This window comes from Pongo abelii, chromosome 19, assembly GCF_028885655.2.
Source record: "Pongo abelii isolate AG06213 chromosome 19, NHGRI_mPonAbe1-v2.0_pri, whole genome shotgun sequence".
Taxonomy (NCBI): Eukaryota; Metazoa; Chordata; class Mammalia; order Primates; family Hominidae; genus Pongo; species Pongo abelii.
This window is the reverse complement of record NC_072004.2, coordinates 68,967,333-68,973,332: the sequence shown is the minus strand read 5'-3', so window position 1 is coordinate 68,973,332 and position 6,000 is coordinate 68,967,333.

The window sequence follows — 6,000 nt, the reverse complement described above, 5'->3', positions numbered from 1 at the left end:
TGATTCTCCTTTGAAAACCTGTCCATTCCTGTGGCCACTGCCTTCCTTTAGGTCTTAACCATCTCTTGCTGCTTTCTGGGGCGAGTGACTGAATGAGGCAGAGCCTCTGTTTTCCTCATCTGTAAAATAGGAGTTTTCTTCTGTTCATTAATTTTTTTTAGAGACAGTCTCACTCTGTCGCCCAGGCTGGAGTGCAGTGGCACGATCTCAGCTCACTGCAAACCTCCGCCTCCCAGGTTTAAGAGATTCTCCTGCCTCGGCCTCCTGAGTAGCTGGGACTACAGGTGCATGCCACCACGCCCAGCTAATTTTTGGATTTTTGGTAGAGATGGGGTTTCACCATGTTGGCCAGGCTGGTCTCAAACTCCTGACCTCAAGTGATCCACCGGCCTCGGCCTCCCAAAGTGCTGAGATTACAGGCGTGAGCCACCCCGCCCAGCCAAAAAATGCAATTTCCTGATAGAAGGATTGGCTATTGCCAAGGAGAGCAACTGATCAATATTATATCACTAACAGTGAAACTCAGGCATCAGGGACACCCCCAGGGAAAGCAATATGTTGGAGGAAGCTTCTCCCACAAAGTGTTTTTGTCAGCATAGTCAACCTGAAGCTAATCAAGCCTGGAGATCTAATTTCCAGTTTACAGAAAATACGGGATAAACAACACCATGAGGAAGCAATCAGAGAAATCTAGAAGGTGGGACATGATGTCTGTAATTTACTTAAAATACTTTAGCAGTTCACCAAGTCAATGGCAAAGGGGGAAAAAGTTATTCTAGATTTAAATGAGACTTAAGGGACATAGCGAAACGCAGTGCGCAGACCATATTTAGATTTTGGTTGGAGCTAGGCACAGTGTCTCATGCCTGTAATCCCAGCACTTTTGGAGGCCCAGGGAGGAGGATTGCTTGAGCCCAGGAGTTCAAGACCAGCCTGGGCAACTCAGCAAGAGCCTATCTCTACCAAAATAAATAAATAAATAAATAAATAAGATATACCTAATGTAAATGACGAGTTAATGGATGCAGCACACCAACATGGCACATGTATACATATGTAACAAACCTGCACGTTGTGCACATGTACCCTAGAACTTAAAGTATAATAAAATAAATAAATAAATAAATAAATAAATAAATAAATTAGCTGGGTATGGTGGCACGCATCTGTGGTCCCAGCTACTCAGGAGGCTGAGGCCTGGAGGTTGAGGTTGCTGTGAGCTGTGATTGTGCCAGAAGCATAGGCGACAAAGCAAGACCCAGTCCCAAAAAATAAATAAGTAAATAAAGATCTTGGTTGGAACAAATCAAATACAAAAAAAGCATTTTGGAGGACAAGTTGGTAAATTTGAATATGGGCTACATATTGGATGATATTAAGGAATGGGTAATTTTCTGAGGTATGATCATTTTATATATAAACATATATATATATATATATATATATATATTTTTTTTTTTTTTTTTAAGACCGAGTCTCGCTGTGTTGCCCAGGCTGGAGTGCAGTGGAGAGATCTTGGCTCACTGTAGCCTCTGCCTCCCGGGTTCAAGCGATTCTCCTGCCTCAGCCTTCTGAGTAGCTGGGATTTGAGGCGCACCACTATGCCTGGCTAGTTTTTGTATTTTTAGTAGAGACAGGGTTTCACTATGTTGGCCAGGCTATTCTTGAACTCCTGGCCTTAGGTGACCCGCCCACCTTGGCCTTCCAAAGTGTTCGGATTAAAGTGTGGCCACCGCACACAGCCTATGATCGTAATATTGTAGTAAGAAAACTTCCTGAAGTATTTAGGGGTAAACTTCTATGAAAACTTTAAATCACTTTTAGCAAATGTTGGCTGTGAGCAGTGGCTCATGCCTGTAATCTCAGCGCTTTGGGAGGCTGAGGAGGGAGGATTGCTTGAGGCCCAGAGTTTGAGATTGCAGTGAGCTATGATCATGCCACTGTACTCTATATTCTAGCCTAGGTGACAGATGGAGACCCTGTCTCTTAAAAAAAAAAAAAAAAGTATTTGGTGGCCAGGTGTGGTGGCTCACACCTGTAATCCTAGCAGTTTGGGAGGATCATGAGGTCAGGAGATCATGAGGTCAGGAGATCAAGACCATCCTGGCTAACACAGTGAAACCTTGTCTCTACTGAAAAAAAAAAAAAAAATTAGCCAGGCGTGGTGGCCGGTGCCTGTAATCCCAGCTACTCAGGAGGCTGAGGCAGGAGAATGGCATGAACCCAGAAGGCACAGCTTGCAGTGAGCTGAGATTGCACCACTGCACTCCAGCCTGGGCGACAGAGTGAGGCTCCGTCTCAAAAAAATATATATATATATATATATTGGGTTGCCAACTCTGTGCCAATCACTAAGCTACTGCAAAATTCAATGTGGTCCCTGTCCCCATGAAACAGAGTGGCAGAGGACAGGGAGGAGAGATGGATAATCAGATACACTAGTAGATGAATAGTGATTAGCAGATGGAAATCTTTTTTTTTTTTTGAGACAGAGTCTTGCTCTGTTGCCTGGGTTGAAGTACAATGGCACCATCTCAGCTTACTGCAACCTCTGTCTCTTGGATTCAAGCGATTCTCCTGCCTCAGCCACCCGAGTAGCTGAGACTACAGGCACGTGCCACCACACCTGGCTAATTTTTGTATTTTTAGTAGAAAGCAGGTTTCACTGTGTTGGCCAGGCTGGTCTCGAACTCCTGACTTCAGGTGATCTGCCTGTCTTGGCCTCCCAAAGTGCTGGGATTACAGGCGTGAGCCACCACGCCTGGCCAATGGAAATCTTTGAAGGAAATATACACAGCTCTTGAAGTGGGGATACTGTGGAAACTGACCTGGGCATCATCTGGAAGGGCGAAGAAGGTTTTCTTAGAGGAAGGGATGACTCAGTGGAGCTCTGAGTAGGAGCAGGCGTTGGCCGGGAGAAGCAATGTGGGGGGAAAGTTTACAGTCTGAAGGAACAGCAAGTGCTTAGGGAGAGAGAGGAAGGAGCTTATTGCTTTAGGCCTAAAGAAGACATGAGTGGCTGAAGGAAGAGGCAAGGGAACTGTCCCCTTCCCTAAGAAGACCTGTGTGTGGCATTGCTAGAGTTAAGTAACACTACCTGTGAGCCAAATTAAGAGTTTAGTCTTTTAGGCCGGGCTTGGTGGCTCACGCCTGTAATCCCAGCACTTTGGGAGGCCAAGGTGGGCAGATTACTTGAGGTTAGGAGTTTGAGACCAGCGTGGCCAACATGGTGAAACCTCTTCTCTACTAAAAATACAAAAATTAGCTGGGTGTGGTGGTGCACAACTGTAATCCCAGCTACTCAGGAGGCTGAGGCAGGAGAATCGCTTGAACCTGGGAAACGGAGGTTGCAGTGAGCCAAGATTATGCCACTGCACTCCAGCCTGGGCAGCAGAGTGCGACTCCATCTCAAAAAGAAAAAAAAAACCAAAGTTTAGTCTTTCTCCTGAAAGCAATAGGAAACCATTAACAGATTTTTGTTTTTTTATAGGGATGGATCTCGAACTCCTGGGCTCAAGCGATCCTTCCACCTTGGCCTCTCAAGTAGCTGGGACCACATTTGCTCACCAGCTGGCCCAAGACCAGACTGGGCAACATGGTGAGACCCCGAGTCTACAAAAAATTTTTTTTTTTTGAGACAGAGTTTTGCCCTTGTTGTCCAGGCTGGAGTGCAATGGCGCAATCTTGGCTCACGGCAACTCCGCCTCCCAGGTTCAAGAGATTCTCCTGCCTCAGCCTCCCGAGTAGCTGGGATTACAGGGACCTGCCACCACACCTGGCTAATTTTGTATTTTTAGTAGAGATGGGGTTTCTCCATGTTGGTCAGGCTGGTCTCAAACTCCCAACTTCAGGTGATCCGCCCGCCTCAGCCTCCTAGAGTGTTGGGATTACAGGTGTGAGCCACCGGGCCTGGCCCCCCAAAAATTTTTAAAAATTAGCTGGGTGTGGTGGCACATACGTGTAGTCCCAGCTACTTGGGAGGCTGAGGTGGGAGGATCAGTTGAGCCTAGGAAGTTGAGGCTACAGTGAGCTGTGATTGTGCCACTGCACTCCAGCCTGGGTGACAGAGCGAGACCCTGTCTCAAAAAAAAAGAAAAAAGGTTTTGAGTAGGGGCGTAACAGTCAGATTTGTGGCTTTGGAAAGATGGCTGTGGGGTGCAATGATGAGGCTTGCTGAGGCATTGACTTGGAGGGCTGGAGGTGTCGGGATGAGGACTGGGTTTCTGGCTATGGAAGTGAATAGATAGGGGAGCCACACCTCAGGATAGGTTTCCTGGGAAGAGGGGGTGGAGTGGGTGCTGATGGTTTGGGATGGCTGAGTTTGAGGGGCTTTTGAAATGTCCGAGGTGGACTGAGTGGGCAGTGTGGTGCCTGGGCCAGACCTGAGAGGAGAGGGCCAGGCTGAACCCCGGGGCTCCGATGCTGACTGCAAAGTGAGCAGGGAAGAGTGTCCGGAGAGAGAAGAGAGTTCTGGACAAAGCCTTGAGGAGCCCTGACATTTTGGGCTGAAAAGGGGAGAGTGAGCCTGCACTGAAGAGCAAGAGGGAGCAGCCCCAGAGGCAGGAGGACAGCAAGGGAGTTCGGTGCCCAGAAAGAAGGGGACTGGGAATGTCTCGGAGGAGGAAGTGGCCAGCCAAGCGGGCTGCCCCGAGAGGTCAGGGAGGCTGACAAGTGCCTGCCAGTTTCGATGAGATGGAGGCCACCGAGACCTCAGCAAGAGCTATTCCGGTGGCGGGCGAGGGTGGAAGCAGATGGAAGCGGGTTGGGGAGCAAGTGGGAAGTGAGAAAAGGAAGACTACGTGCGTAGACAGCTCTCGGGGGAGCTTGGCTGTGAAGGGAAGAAAGGGATAGGGCTGTAGCCTCTGGGGTCATGGAAGATTTAGCTTTTTAATAGGAGAGACCTCCTGATGGCGAGAGTGATTGGCTGTGCAAGGGAGATGAGATGACTCTAGGAGGGTGGATGAGAAAGGCCAAGGCCAGGGCACCCTGCTACTTAACAGAGGGGTGGTACGCTGATGGCTGGAAGTTGGCAGCACGTGGGGCAGGCACTTGCTTGCCTTGGTTCGTTGCTCATATTCCTCTGCAGGTGGAATTCTTCTCTCTTCTCTCCTGCCTCCTTTGTTTTTTTTTTCTTTTTCTTTTTGTTGAGATGGAGTCTCTCATTCTGTCGCCCAGGCTGGAGTGCAGTGGTGCAGTCTCGGCTCACGGCAACTCCCACCTCTCAGGTTCAAAGTGATTCTCCTGCCTCAGCCTCCTGCGTAGCTGGGACTACAGGCATGCACCACCACACATGGCTAATTTTTGTATTTTTAGTAAAGACGGTGTTTCACCATGTTGGCAGGCTGGTCTCAGGTGATCTGAGGTGACCTCAGGTGATCCATCTGCCTTGGCCTCCCAAAGTGCTGGGATTACAGGCATGAGCCACCATGCCCAGCCCTGCCTCCTTTGTATACTCCTGTTCAGCCTGTAGACATAGGAGGAAGATTACGTTCTCTGAAAAGACCTCCTTCCTCTTCCTCTAGGGTCATCCTCCTCTAAGATTCCAGGACCATGATCATCCCTCTATTGCTACTTCTTAGATCAGCTTGTAATGTCCATCTCCCCCACCAGACTGTGTCTCCAGCATCTCTGAGTCCCCAGGGCCTGGCCTGGGGCTTGCTACATGGTGGGTGCTCAGTAACTGTGGGGTAAATAAATGAATGAATTAACCATGGTCATATGGAGGAAGTACTGCAGGAGGAGGCAAGTCTGGAATAATTCCTAAGTGAATGCAGAGAGGGATGGGACAAGGAAAGAAAGGAGGAAAGGGAAAAGGCAGCCTAAGCTACTGCCAAAGGCACTTACATTGATCATGAACTTCTATGCACCAAGCATTAATACGTGACTTTCTCATTTTTTATTTTTTATTTTTTCCCGAGACGGAGTCTTGCTCTGTCACCCATGCTGGAGTGCAATGGCGTGATCACGGCTCACTGTAACCTCTGCCTCCTGGGTTCAAGC